The sequence below is a fragment of the Camelus dromedarius genome, chromosome 26, assembly GCF_036321535.1.
Source record: "Camelus dromedarius isolate mCamDro1 chromosome 26, mCamDro1.pat, whole genome shotgun sequence".
Lineage (NCBI taxonomy): Eukaryota > Metazoa > Chordata > Mammalia > Artiodactyla > Camelidae > Camelus > Camelus dromedarius.
Window position 1 is genome coordinate 3,969,886 of NC_087461.1, and position 15,903 is coordinate 3,985,788.

Sequence of the window (15,903 nt, forward strand, 5' to 3'; positions counted from 1 at the left end):
TTTCCACGGTGCTGTGTCCCAGACCAGCCGTCCTATTTGTTTTTTTCAATAGTGACTCATTAATCAGTCAATCAATCCATGATATTCTTTGTCAATGGTCTCTCAACTCTATTGACTGGACACTCATTAATTAAAATAACTTTACGTATAGACCACCCAGAATGTGTACTTTAAAATGTATATACAGGGTATATGTGTGTCTGTGCACTTGTATGTGAATATGAAACATTGTATTATATTACTATATAATGTTCTTAGAAATGGTATTCTCAATAGGCCAAAGCTGGAAACAACCTAAATAAATGTTCACTGACAGTAGAATGAGCGACTAAATGTAAATAAATATTTTTATGTATAAATATAAAGTGAATGAATAGCCATAAAAGGGACTAACAAGGCTTTTAAAATGCGCCAACTCAGATAAATGCAACAACTTGGAAAACACGCCACAAAAATGAAGTTGAAAGGAAAAAGCCAGAGAGGAATGTACACTTTCTGATTCCATCTTGCAGGATGTTTGGGGTTAAGCAGAACTCCTTGAGGGCAATAAAAATCAGGAGACTGTTTTTTGAATAGGGAGCAGGAGGTGGCTGTGCCCTGGGGGAGGACAGAGCGGGGTGCAGGGTGCTGGCAGTGCTCTGTCCCCTCATCTGGGCAGCAGTTACAGCTGCACTGTTGACTTTGTGAAAATTCATCAAGCTGCTGGGGACAAGCGATGCATTTTTCTCTATGTGCGTAATATTTCCATAAACAGTTGGTTTTCCTTGTTTTAAAAATTGATGGAAGCTGGGGAGGTTATAGCTCAGTGGCTTAGCATGCAAATAACCAACTAAATAAATAAACCTAATTACCTCCTCCCAGCCCACAAAAAAACAAAGGCAAAAAAGAAATTGATGGAGACCTCATTCGATAAATTAACTTGATAAAGCCCTTTCAGAAATACCTTAGGCTACTCTGGGATATTCAGCAACTAAGATAATCACCTTCCTCCCAAAATGTGATCAAAGATCCGTCAGGAATTCTCAGAAACTAGAGTCAGTGATGCTGAAAGTCTCCCTGACGAGGGAAACTGACTTAAAATGATCCACAGCCTTAAAGATGAAGGCGTAGGAAGCCTTCTGGGCATGAGGGCAAATGCGGAGAGAGAAGTCTGAACAGGTCAGCAACGCAGGAGGACAATTCACTGGTTTGGTACCAGAAAAATCATCTTTATCTCCAGTTCACACCGTGCTCAGCTCCGTTACGGAAAGACCTTTGGAGAGAGACATTCAAGACATCAACCGTGTCTTTCTGGATCCTTAAAGAATTTTCTCAGTGAGTCCCAGAGGGCTAGTCGCCTTCGGTTCCAAGCACCACACCCCGCGTCACGTGTTCTATAACTGTGAACAACCTCCCGTCAGCACTTAAAGCTCAAAATCCACACGCGCACACAAAGAGAACACATTTATTATATCAAAGCCTTTCCTGTAGTCATTTCCTGGGACCCATTTGCTCTGCGAAACTGCAAACCAATTTCCTTGGGAAGCTATTTGAGATGATTCATCCCCATTTTCAATCCATTTTTCCCATTTCTTATGGAGCCCTTTCGCTTTCCGGTACTGAAGGCCTGGTTTCCTCGGCACTCCCCCCTCTCGCTCTTCCTCTTCCCTTGGCTGTACCTTCTTTTCAGGCTTTCTGACGGGGGCCCCACTGCCTGAAGTCGTTGATGAATCATTTGTTCTTTTCACGTCCTTCCCCGAAAAAGCCACGCCACACATTTCCAGGTAACGGGCCTCCTTTGCACAGCCCTCGTGCCTGTGCAGATCTGAAGAGACCACCCCTCCCCATTTCTGAAGTTCAAGCCCGCAGCTACAGAAAAGGGTTCCTGGGTTTGGTGGCAGTGCCAGGAGGTGGCTAAGGGGGACTTGGCCATCACTGTTCCCTAGGTTCCCTAGGTTTTCCCTAGGATTTGGTATGAACTGTTGACCATTACTCAGGAGTATGTAAGGGGCAACGCGTGGGCTACCACCCTCCCATTAAGACATCCTTGATACAGGAATCCCCAGGTGGCCAGGAGTTCCTCAGTCTGTTGGGCGCATCCATAAAGCAATATATGGCAGGAGTATTCAAGAATGAACCTGGGACATAGTGTGGGGGCCGCACTGTCCCTGTGACCTTCCCCCTTCGCACTGTCTGTTACATCCCGTGTCCTGGACCATTCACGTCCCTGATTGTTCTCACTGATGTCAAAGATTTTAAAATCCTTCTCCGGTTGCCTAAGTAGACTCGCCAGCATGTCCCAAACCCCACGCAGACACAAGCATGTCACTGTCCTCAGTGTTAAAAAAAAAAAAAGAAAAAGAAAAAAAGGAGCAAATAAGAACTAACATCTTCATATCCTCAGTCACGAACTGAATTTATCTAGCAATCAGCAATACCAATTAAAATCAATTAAAATGCAAAGATGACAAGAGAGTCATTTTTCTTGCTCATAGCCCGAGTTCTAAATCCAGAATTTTTTTTAGTTCTTATTATCCTGTTCCCAAGCTAAAGTATTGTCCACTAACTTAGCTGCAGAGGCTGAAGAGATTCAAGCCCCTGGGTTCGTTTTAAGACCTAACATGCATCTGAAGTCTATTTTCGGCTTGCTCCTTGGATGTAAGGGATCGCTGTTCTTTGCACCCCGTTTTAGCTACTACACAACATGGAACAGAGTGCTCGTTCACATGGTCCTCCTCAATCTGCACGCCTGAACACTGGGTCAAATGAAATTTTTCTTGCTTTCAGGGGCGTGGTGCAGTCTAACGAATGGGTGTTGGTTCCTATCTACTGAAGTGTCTGCTCTTCCCCACCATCCACCTCCCCAACCCTGCTCCAAGGTGACCCAACCAGCGATGCCACCCTGAGAAAGATTAACCCACACCATAGCTCCTTATCTCACCACTGAGAGGGGAAAAGAGCTCAGTTAAGCACAACATTAAAGTTAGCATCTTCCCTTTGGAGACGTTTCAGGAGCGCCCAGAGCAGAGCCGTCCAGTAAATCGCATCTCGTTGAGTCCCGACGGCATCAGAGGGACAGAGCCAGCAAGGGGCAGGCTGGACGTGGGTGGCCCTTAATGTGGCCGAGGGGTCTGCCACAACGCCAGGTGGACCGTATTGCAAGGGAAGACGTTTAGCGTTTCCTCCTTCGTGACCAGGAATGAGTTTTCACAGCAGTGACGGTACCAGAGGAAGCTGGCGTCACCGCAGTCTAAACACAAAACGAACACAAATGGCAAACGGAGAAAGTGGATCAAGTCTTGCGAGCACAGCAGATTGTTTGAAAAGCTCACATTGAGCGACATCTGTGTTTCCCAGGTGTTATGACGCCCGAGAGCCAAGCTGCAGGACCCCAAGCCTCGGCTCTTTCGGACTCACTGTTACGTGACCTTGGCCGGGCAGGCTTCCCTTCGTCCCTTAGCGATACCAGCCCTTGCAGGAGCTCTGAAAGTCCTCATAGTCCACGTGCGGGGAGACACCCCCAGCCAGGGGAACGTGCCCGGACGGGCCGGCCCTCCGGGAACAAACGTGCTCTCAGGTTTATTCTCGCCCTCGCCCGACGTCTCCGCTTGCGTTTCTGCACTTGAAACAGGTGTGACAGCCGACTGTTCCTTCCACGGGTCTCCATGAGATCCAGTTCAGCCGTCTAAAATTACCCTGACCCTCCACACGGCACTGAATGAAACAAGTAGATGCCTGTCCGCACGTTTAACTCTTCATCCAGACCTGCTGGCATCAAAGCGGACCAGACCCAGTGCATCAGGGACTTCAGAAAAATCTAGATGTTCTAGATGTTTCCTGAGTGATGGTAATCTTCAACCACAGTGACATTTGTCTAAACGAGATTAGCAATAAATCCTATATTTAAAAGAACATTTTGCCAATGGGTGCACTGCACTCATTTTTCAAATGGCTCAAGGAATTTTTTTTTTTGTCCACCTACTTCAGGAAGCAGAGAAAATTGTTACTTCAAAATAGGGTTCCTGCTGTTTCATAAATACCACAGTGAGTATTAACAACTTGTCAGAAAGATATTAATGAAAATTTGAGGGTTTTTTTTTGTGAATGCATTTCAGTCTGACAACCTTTTCATAGCGAAAGCAAGTCTCAAAAAAATGAGCTATTCTTCTACCATTATTTTTATTTTTCTTCACTTAACCATTTTTGGGTGTTATTACTGGCTTCTAAATCTGTGGTCCCATGTCACATGCAGATGGAGAGACGGAAGAAAGAGACAAGATGTTCTACTTTATGAAAGTCCGAGAGCTTAGAAACACAGGGAGTCTCCACTCTCAATACTAACATGCTAGGGAAGAACGCAGACCCCTAAACTCTACCGAAAGACCCCACCCGCCCCAAATTGTATGACCCAGTGATTCTCAACCTTATCTACCAGGTAGAAGCACCTGGAGAGCTTTAAACACACTGGTGTGTGGGCCTCACCCTAGGCTCACGAAGCCGGATCTCCTCCTTGGTAAGGCAGCCCCGAGGGTGATTTGAGACAGCTGTGGAATCAACAGTCCAAGCCTGTATCATCGGCAACAGGGCCAGGGCTCCAGCCAGGAGGGAGCAGCTCCCTCCACCTGCTCACGCCGCCCCTGGAAACTCCACGAGCCGGCTGTGGTCAGCCAATGCCCACCGCGTCATCTTCATCCCTAGGCCTCACCCCCGCCTTGCTTGCTTGAGTATCCAACTCTGATTGGCAATATTTTTTATCTACAAAACAGAGGGTTTTAAGATAGGTATTTTTTTTTAAGTCTTTTCTCTTTATGGGGGTCATACATTTAGATTTTCTTTTCTTCTTCTGGTTTACTTGAGACCATCAATGGGGCATCACTCCTGACGAGGAAAGGGCGGCAGCTCACTGAATGAGGCTTAGTCTCAGGAGGGGAGTGGGAGCGCTGGGGGTGTCCTGGCGGGATGGGGTGGGGGGATTCCGCTGGTCCCTCTCGTGCATAACAATAGCAACAACTTTGAAAAGCTGAGCCTCCTCCAAATCAACGCTCTCGGTTTCTCCTTCTGGGAACCTTTTGGACCATCTATCTTGTAGGTCCCGTGACATTCCTGGTAAGCTGAAGCCTCAGCGAGAAGAAACACGGAGCTGGCAGAAGAAATACAGATGTGCAGGGAGTGCGGAGGAGTCCTCCCAAGATAACGCACGGAGGAGACTTGGGCTCAGAGGCGCCTGGTCCTGACCCTCACCTTCTGGCGCCCCCGCCGCTCCCACCACAAGTGAACGGCGCCCCAGCTGATGCTTCCACTATCTGCAGTCCCACGTGCAATTAACAGAACCTTCTCGATAACACGCACACATCTTGTCCCCTGTCACTGACCGTTACCTGTACGGGAAACCCCGTCTCTCGTTTATTGCCTTAGCGATTCGTCATTGTTTACGTGGCCTCCTCATTGCTGTGCCTGTGATCTTGGCTTCTTCAGGATGTGTCGTGATCTAAGCCTTAAAGGCGACAGTGCCCAGGGCTGACTGCTAGAACCAGAGATTTAAAACCCTAAGACCAGGGAGGGGTTAGAGCTCAGCGGTACGGCGCTTGCTTAGCCTGCGTGAGATCCTGGGTTCAATCCCCAGTACCTCTGCTAAAAAAATAAAGATATAAATAAAAATAAATAAACCTAATAACCTCCTTCCAAAATAAAAGTTTTAAAAAGAGGGGAGGTATAGCTCAATGGTAGACCGTGTGCTCAGCACGCACAAGGTCCTGGGTTCAATCCCCAGTGCCTCCATTAAATAAACAAACAAGCAAACAAAATGAATTACCCCCCCAACTAAATAAATAAAACTTAAAAAAAAAAACAAAAAACCTAAGGCCAAATAAAACCCCAGCAAAAACCCTAAAGTCCTCCTGGGATGGTACATGCTAACCCAACTCGCACTACATAAAAATATAAATCCAAAAGTTGGTTTATAAATTGAAAATGAGGTCCAAATATTAGAACATTTTCTCCATTTGTGTTCGTTGGACTTTTGGCTTGCTGATGGAGAGCCTTCCGCCATTATCTGATGGCGGTTATGTTGTAAAAGCAAAGTTCCTCCCCTTTAGGTAACGTAAAGTGTCCAATTAAAACTTGCAAGGAGGCAGGGACCTCCGAGAGGAAGGTAGGCGTGCCCGGGAACCTCCATGCACCACCTCCCACACCACAGAGCGCTTGCTCCTTGCGTTTGCTCTGCCTTCCCTGAAAGACTCATTATTTTCCTCTGTATCACCCAGTCAGCTCTTACATTATCCTATTTTTCTGAGGAATAAATACTGATCTGGAATGCATGTGCAGTAAAAATATTAAATATACGTCTACCCATGCTGTGCCTTTGGGCCATTTTTTTTTCTTTCTCTCAAAAATGGCACAAAATGATAAACGATTCATTCCGCTGGGGAGTTCGCTATAAACATATCACTAAGTACTGTGATTTTTTAGTTCAACAGCATTGGGATATTTGGTGAGGATGAATTATTAAGGGGCCTTGGTCAGGAAAATGTCAGTGCATCTTTCCTGAAGTGACGTTCTTTCCTCTCAGACTAGGATGGTCAAAAGACACCTGGAAGAACAGTGAGCATTCAGGAAAAACATCATTTTATTTTGTTAATGTCAAAAGTTACCGAAAGTTCAAGTGGTCAGTTTCTACAGGGGGTTCGTGCAGAAGTGTCCTGATATTTGTAAGGATAAAAAAAAAAAAAAAATAACAGCGAGTTCAAAGGAACTCAGATGGACAGGAGAGGAAAACAAAGGTTCGTTTCCATAACAACCTGCTACCAAAATTAAGGACCAATGAACAATTAAACACAGCTAAGCACCGGCTAGAACAACACAGCATCAAGTCTGGCTGCAAACTGACTCTCTGAAGATCGTGAAGGACAATCCCCATTGACGGGATTCAATCCATCAAAGATTTTCCTGTAACAGCTGCGTTGTCTAGTTAGCGCATCCATTGCTCAGATTCCAAAAATCACAGGGGATGACGCCTGCCCTCTCAGAGCTGAGATCGACCTGGGGGCATCGTCCATCTGTGCAAAATTAAGTGGTGCACCGGAGGTCCCGAAAATAAGTGGTGTAACGAGGGATCGGAGAAGAGAAAGAACCTCGAAGGCGGGGGAGACGAAGGAACAGCAGACACCCTGGAGCTGATATGAAAGGATTGGTAATATTGGGGAAGGAAAAAGAGCAACAGTTTTTGCAATCATGGTTAAAAAAGAAACTCCACATAACCCACAATTTCCCGTCTCCCCTGTCTGTAAGTGTGCAGTGCAGTCGTGCGGACCATACGCCTCTTTCTGTGCAGCAGTCCTCCAGAACTTTTCATCCTGCAAAACCGAAATTCTGGATCCACTAAACATTTCCCCCTCCCCTCCCCACAGCCCCCGGCACCCACCACCCTCTCCTTTCTGTCCCTGTGAGTGTGACTACTTTAGACACTGCATATAAGTGGAATCAGAATTTGTCCTCTTGTGTCCAGCTTATTTCATTTCACATAATGTCCTTGACGTTCATCCTGGCTGCCGCATATGACAGGATTTCCTCCTTAAGACTGAATAAAACTCCTTTGTGTGTATAGAGCACATTTCCTTTATCCATTCATGCGTCAATGGACATTTAGATTACTTCCACCACTTGGCTATTGTGAATAACGCTGCTATGAACAGGTGTGCAAATATGGCTGTGAGATCCTGTTTTCAGTTCTTTTGGCTATTTCCCAGAGTGGGCTTGCTGGAGCACATGGTAATTCTACTTTCAATTTTTGGAGGAACTTTGCAAAGGCGCAGAGCATCTGGTGTGGTGGCTTCATTCTTTGGGAGGGTTCATGTCAGTCCAGGAATGCATGGTGGCCAGTGAGGAGCCTGGTCTGAGCGACCGGATCAGACGATGCTGAGAGGGAGACTTAAGTTCAGGGGGACCAAATTCATGAAACCCCAGGAAGCAGATAGAGACAGAAAAATCCCACGGGGTAGGCATCTGATGACCCTCAGCAGTTCTTCGCAGGATGTGGGATGGAAAAAGCAATAAACTGGAAAGATCGGCTCATTAGCTGATCCATCAAACACGTACTGTGTGCCCGGCATATGTGCAGGGCTGCTGGGGACACAGCAGTGGACAGCGAGATAACCTCCCATAAGCTGACATTCCAGTGAAGGAGTCGGCTGGTATAGGAGCAAACTCGCAAACTGTGTGTGTGTGTAAATGATTAACCCGATGACGGGGCCATGAGGAACAGCCAACCAGAGTAACAGAGCAAGGGATTGAGAGTCGGAGAGAATTTTCAGTAAGCAGAGGGATGGCGAGCTTGTCTGAGCAGAGACAGAAATGAAGGGAAGCCCAGTGGACATGGAAAGTTAAAATAAAACACCCCACATGGTGCCAATGGCGAACGCAAAGGCTGTGAGGTGAGATGGTACAGATGTGCCCAAGGAACGGGGAGATGGAGAGTGTGGCCGGGGCCGGGGGTGGGGGGCCACTTATGAAGGGTCCAGAGGCTGTGAGACCATTGCGAGGACTTCGGTGTCTACCCTGTGTGAGGTGGGCAGTCCCTGGGGGGTTTAAAGCCTCACGGCGACTTTGTAGAAGGACCCTCCCAGCTTCCAGCTGGTTCCAGCCATACGGGGCAGAGGCAGGAAGGGAGTGAGAGCATCGGTCAGGATGTGGTGACAGACTGGGCACCAGACGGCGGTGGCTGGGACTACGGGGGTATCGGTGGGGAGGCAAGAAGTTGTTGGCTTCTGGCTGGATCCATAAAGAAGAGTTGACAGCTTGGATGTTGCAAGAAAGGGGGTTCTCACTGGGCTTCGAAGTTTTTATCCTGAGCGACTGAAGAATTGGCATTGCAATTCCTGAAATGTGAAAAACTCTGGGAGGAGCTGGGGATCGGCGGTGGGGTATCGGGTATTGCAAAACAATCGGACCCACGGAAGGACGCGTTCGGACGGGAGCTGGGGTGGTGAGATTACTGCCCCGACCCGTCGGAGATGTGACGAAGGACAAGGTCATGAGAATAAATAAGAGGCGCCAGGAGATTTCTCCAAGGTAAAAGGACAACACCTGTTGATAGAACAAAAATAACACATCAGTGAAATGTCAGAGGCTCCAGATTGCAGACGAGAAGTGCAGAACAGTAGAATTTACGTCTTGTTAAGACGCAGAACAGAGTGAGGGGGGAGCTGCACCTTTCACATCCTCCTCAGTGTGTGACTCTAGGATCCTATTTCTAAAACGCGCACGGAGCTAACCGCCCTGATGCCGTGTCTGTACACGAGCAAGGCTCGGCGATGAAGATGTCGATGTGAGTCATTAGAATGGAGGGCTGGATATATTTGAAGCTTGCATTTTCCCAGAAGTGCTCAAAAGTGCAGGACCACAAGGGCAAGTCTTCAAACACCCTTTCTGTTTCAGCATTTCCAACTGGACAGAAGACGTCAACGTCCAGACTGAAGTCTCAAGGTTGAGGGGAGCAGGACCTTGTCTCAGTAAGACTGTGACACAGATGAAGAAATGCTCCTGGACAGGGTCTCAGTTACAGGGAACGAGCATTTGCCAGGACTCACTGAGGTGTATACGTAGGCTGTGTGCACCTCACTGTACACAGTCACATCCCAGTTTAGGCAGCAGAACACTCAGAACCCAAGGTCAAGTGTACTGGCCGGAGGGCAGGAGGCCTGAGGGAAACAGACAAAGCTGCGAGCCCGAGGAGAAGCAATGACAACAACGAAGCCCAGAGCAGAACATCGCTGCCGTCAGCCGGTCCGGCCCAGCCCCAAGTCACTGCAAAGATCCTCAGGCAGAACAGCAACCGTGTTAGAGAGTAGGTCAAACCAGAAAAACCTACTTTTAAAGAAAAGCAAGGTAAGAATGAATCAGGTCTGAGCCTACGTGAAACATAATTTGCAAGACACAAGGTGGAAGCAAACCCAGGCTTGACTCACGCCAGTGGCCGATGCCGTGCAGGAGAACTCGCTCGTACTGGAGAAGAACAGGCATAAAACACAGCTGGCTGCCCTCCCACAGACACTTCCGCAGGGGTCCCCTCGTCCCCTGGAGGGAGGAGCAGCCCTGCGTGTCCTGGCCTTCTCAGCAATCCCCCGCGAGTTACGGGGTGTGTCGTGCAGGGCCACCATCACTTTCCAACTGCTCTGCTTTCTACCTTCTTAATAAACTACTCCCCAAAGAAGCTATATCTTTCTTTCCTTTTGATTCATCAGTTTAAAATAACTTGCTGCACAGCCTACCCATCCATGGCTGCAGCCGACCCAGAACAGAACACAGTCTCTGATTCGGGCATTTCCTAGCAGCTCTGGAAGAGTATGTTTGAACATGCAGGGCTGACCACACGTGTCTTCCTCCCACCCCGACTCAAATGGAAGGGAAGAAGTGACAGTGGCATTCATTCATGGGAAAAGGAGATTGTAAATAGGTGTCACGGGGAACACGAAATATTGAGATGCTTTTGGGAGACACAGAGTGGGCCGGAGTGGGACAAGGCTTGGCAGAGCGGACAGTTAAGTGATTGCGAGTGGGAGACATTCATGAGAAGCAACACCTTGCTCCTTACCGGACTGTTGAGAGGGAGAGGTCTAAAAGGGGAGACTGGAGTTCAGCACGAGCTGAAAACAGTAGGACCTGCTTCAAATCTGTATATGGGGCCCTTGACCACACCCTCAGTAATGCTCACCTCCCACCCCTGCAGCCAGGCAACCACCGCTCCCCTCTCCCAAGCAGGGGACAAGAGGGTTACTGTCTGATTAAATTCAGTTTAAGATGCTCTGGACTTGGGGGCAGGAGGCAGAGCAGATAGCAGTATCAGACAGGCTGAGCATGGAAGGCTTAAGTGAAATTCCACCTTGAACTTCAGGACTCCAGCCTGGGTCACTCATCTGGCTCCCAGACACCTGCAGCCAGGCAGGAACAGTCCTTGGCAGGTGGTGCACAGAACACCCCTGTCCTGCACGCTCCATGAGGACATGGCCCACCTCGACGAGGGACTGAGTGAAGAAAAGGCAAAGCATGGATGGAGGAAACCAGCCCCAGGACGGCAGCACAGGAAAGCTGCCACAGGGACTCAGCTCTGAGCCAAGAGGATGGGGAGCTCGGAAGACGCCCCCAGGGGGGCAGGCAGAGGGGGTGGATGGCCCAATGCCGCTGATGGATTGTTTGGAACTGTGTTTGCGCGTTTGGCAAGATGACACGTAGGCGTTTGCCAGATGTGTTAGCGCATCTGGAAAGGGTTAGTGATAAGTGCATTAAAAAATGAAGCAAATGGAAAAATGAGACCGTCATCCCAAGAATAACAAAAAAGTGGTGTCAGATAGGAAGTGTAATCAAATTATGCTGCTGGACTCATTTGTGAAAATCCTTACATAGTGCTATTTAATTGACTGACATAGCCCAAATCAAAATCTGGTATTATATGTATATAAATATATATTCACATATATATAAATATAATAAATAAGATTTTATTTACTATTAAAATAAATTTATAATATATAAACAATATATTTATATTATATATAAAATATGTAGTTTATTATAGATCATAATATATAACATATATTACATTCAGCCTTAGCGCATAAGTCCGCTAGGGTCTGAGGCATCGCTCTCTCAAAAGGAGCGGGGACATGAAATTTATAGGAAACTACAGGCTGAAGGGAAGTTTCCTTTTTAACAAACCCTCTTGGATACCGCTTTTTATTCAATGGCTTAATAATTAATCGGGGGAAGGAAAGCTACATTTAAAGGAGGTGATGGAAAATCAATGACAGGATGAACGTCTCTGTTTGTGAGAACAGAATGGGCGCCAGCAGCCCGAGTTCTGGGAAGCTCTGCGGCCGACACGACTCCACTCAGAGTGAGTCTCTCCTGCTTTCCCCTCATGCTCTCTGTTTATCACATGGAAGGGGGACATCCCAGTCCGTAATTGTTTTTTTTTTTAATTCAAAAATTAAAATGAAAAGACAAATGTATTTCTGATGGGCAAGAGTATTTTTGTCTTTCCAAAGAAAACAGGAGCAATGCTCTCTCTCCAGCTTCTCCTTTCCCTAGTCTTAAACCATCAACATACGTGGGAAACAGCAAAGCTAAGGACACACACCCCCCTTACAGGAACATTTCCAGCTACTTCTGAGGACCATCCTTAGGATGCGTGCAGCCCTGCCCTCCAAGTACTGACGTCATGTTTCAGTGCATATCAGGATTTATGGTACCTTGAGGAAAATACTGCCCTCCCCGTTGCCACAGTATTTACTGCGCTTCTCACTTCGATAAATCTTCCTATCAGCACCTGCTATGACTAAACCAGGTATAAGGAGAGAAAAGCCAGGGGAAAGAGAGCTCGGGAACGCACCCTCCCTGGCAGCGGGGAGCTGGCCCGCAGACACGTCCCAGAGAAACGTGTTCAGTGGCGGTGGATCGCACTGGGCCCTGCCCCCTCTCCGTTCTCAAGTCCTTGCTTCTGCGTGTTGTGCATTTAACCTCATCCCCTTACCGATCAAACAGAACCATCTCAGCTCTGCATTCCTCTCTGCGCCCCGTCCTGACAATCATTTGGAATCTGCCAGCTCCATATACTGGAAAAAACTCCATCTGCAACGCTACAGCTAAGGGTTGACTGGGGCTTAATGGAAACCCCCTCGCCATAACTCACTGCCAGAGGAATGCATTTTCACCTGGGGATTTTGGATGGACGGCCACATTCACAAGGAGCTGTCTGCAGAAGGTTGTGTCTAGGGTGATCCATTCTACGGGCTGAGTTCTAGAGAGTACGAGGTATTTCTTCAAACACTCGCTCTTCCTCTAAACTCTGCTGAAGGGAGAGGAAGTGTTGCACTCCTGAATAAATCCTGGGGGTCCCACTACATCTTCTTCCCTCAGGACACTAGGAGATCCTCTCTCACGTCTTCTCATCTCCCACGTTCAGAGTTAGGAAGTCAGCGCAGAAGAGCTGGGCAGAGTGAAGAGGAAGACCATTAGAACCGCCCTGGAGAATAAGGTCTGGGACATGGTACGTGCAACAGACTTTAGAAGATGCTGGTGAAATGCATAAAACACACAATTGTGGGCTTCAGGACTGTTCGTGCTTTTCCAGGTGGTAGCTCGTGTCACGTTGGTACAGTGGCTTCTTAAATACCCCACTGGAGATAAACAGAATTCTCCCAGCCAGCACTTAATAAGGCTCTCAGCCTGGCTATGAGAATTCATTTAATGCTTCAAAAGCTTTGCTTGGAAGTTTTTCTAAAATTAGCTTCATTTGGATACAAATTTTATTTATAAACCAGAAACAAACTCAAGGACATAGAAAACAAACTATGGTTACCAAAGAGGAAAGGGAGGGGGAGGAAGAAATTAGGAGTTTGGGATTAACAGATTCACATTACTATATATAAAAGTTAAATAAACAACAAGGTCCTCCTGGAGGGCACAGGGAACTGTATTCAATTTCTTATAATAAGCAAAATAGAAAAGAATCTGATAAAGAATATATATATATATGGATATGGATAACTGAATCGCTTTGCTGTACGCCTGAAACTAACATTGTAAATCAACTACACTTCAATAACAAAATAAAATTAAAAAACATTTTTTTAAATTGGCCGCATTTGAAATTTGGTTTTCAGTCTGCGTATTTACATTTGTCTGACAAAGAAGTCCCTAGACCTCTTTTTTTCTTATTCATTGCTTTTCCTAATACTGATTTCTCTTTCCTAAACGGACATCTACATGATAAAAAATTTTCAGAGTTTGGTGAGTTGCTAAATCATAGATTACTGGGAAGGAAGCAGCAGAGACGAGCCTTTCAATTTGGTCATTTTACAGGTGAAACTGGAGCCTCTGAAGCAGGCAAGTGTGACCAGGTTTATGGTTTACTGCTCTCCCCTTCAGCTGGGTAGGAGGGGGTCAAGTCCTAAAATGCCAGCGTTTCAGCAGCAAGCTTTCCCAGAGCAACATTCCGAAGCTGCTGGTGAGAACAGGAGAAGGGCGAATTGAGTTTCACGGGTGGTGTTTAGTTTCACGTGGCCAACGATCTAAGTGCACACTACACTTTCTTCCTCTTGTGCACATTTCCCTCCGTCCTTAATTTTTTAAGAAAGTATTCAGTTTTGGGGAGGAGGGTCTAGCTCAAGTGGTAGAGCGCGTGCTTAGCATACACAAGGTCTTGGGTTCAATCCCCAGCACTTACTCTAAAAACAAATAAAGAAATAAACCTAAATACCTCCCCCCACCCAAAACAAAACAAACAAACAATTATTCAATTTTTGGATAAGAAAGTCAACACGGGATTTTAGAAGGCCAATAGTATTGATCTATGACGCACTCATTTCGTGGGGCTTTAAAAGGAAATGATTATAAATCCATCTTGGATGGGGAGTCGCAGAAAGAAGCCCACTTGTCTTTGCCCAGGTTCCCCACACCTCGGCGTGGCGTTAAAAGCTTACACTACTTTAAAGTGTATTTAAAAGTATGTTTCACTAGCCCCAAACATAGTAGGTCATAGAAATCCATAAATGAGTTTTGAATCCTATTGTAAAATCTCTCAAAATACCTCAAGACAATCCCAGCGGCTGCAGAGAACGAGGACCACGCACTCGTGTTTAAGGGCATAGAAGACCAGACAGAGTGAACGCATGCCATCTCTCCGACCACCTTCCACAGTTTGAAGAAGGAGCTAGAATACAGAGATCTTCTTTTAACCTACAAAGTTACTAAGAAATACAAAGATGTTGGCAAAATAGAGTAGCTGGCTGGCTTTCTTTGAAAATCTGACAAAACGCATTTATCTGACACATCTTGATGTCTTGGATGGACTCTCGGGGTGATGAACAAACAGGAGAGAACACCAACCCATCCTTTGATTTTCGCCCGCACTCTCCAGGTGGACGGCGGTCCGTTACGTAAAGCTGAGAAGTGACCCTTTGATGGTCTTCGCATTTGATTAAGAAACTCTGTGCTTGGCAGACCCAAACACACCAAACTGTTAATTGCTTTTTAAAGGAGGATTATGACAGTTTCCACAAGCCGTGTATCTAAAGCATTATTATGCCAAATGCTCTCATCCTGCTGAACTGTCTCTTATTTTGAGATGTTGGGTCCCTAATTGCTTATAAACCATACTGTTTATTGAGTATTAACTCTGGCGTGGTTGTTTATTATGGGAGCTTATTGCCTAATGCCCATAAAAAGCAGCATAAGTGAGCTACTCTGTGCTGGTGGTGCCTCCCCTCCCCAAAACACACACACACTCACACACACAGTCACAAGCTCGCAGAGCCACACTTAAGTCCATCAGTTGACAGAAGCAGGAGTCCTGGCAGAATTACTAGGAGGTAAAGCTTAAAGAGCGCGTTGCTTGGAAACCAGAAAGCCTTCTGTTGCTTCACGGGCGTGTGGACCCCATACATTTTCCTCTGTACATTACCTACAATGAAAAGGTCGGTGACCCAGTGAAATATCAGATTAAGCCCAACTATTAACTGGACAAATGCATTTCAAGCGCTCTTGTCCCCTGGTTCCGTGTGATTAGTATACATTATGTTCTGCCAAGGCAAGCATGAATCATGAATACGTTCAGAGTCGCGGGGGCTCTGCAATGAAACGTAGTAACTCAGCACTGAGTGATGCGGTGCGCTGTGTTTATCAGACGCGGAGCCTTCCTCAGCGTGATCTACAGCGTTGTTATTTTGTGGTGAGGACACAAGCTCCCCCTTTTTTTTTCTCTTTAGTAAATAGTATTTGCCATTCCCTCAAAAAGACGGGAAACAAATCTCGCCCCACCCCACCCCCAGCTACTGGGTACTGCTTGACTGTGTCCGCATGGAGGAGGGGAGGGGAACTTGGCCCCTAAAAGGGTGCATTGTGTGTCTGCTCACTCCATCAGGTTTTTTTTTT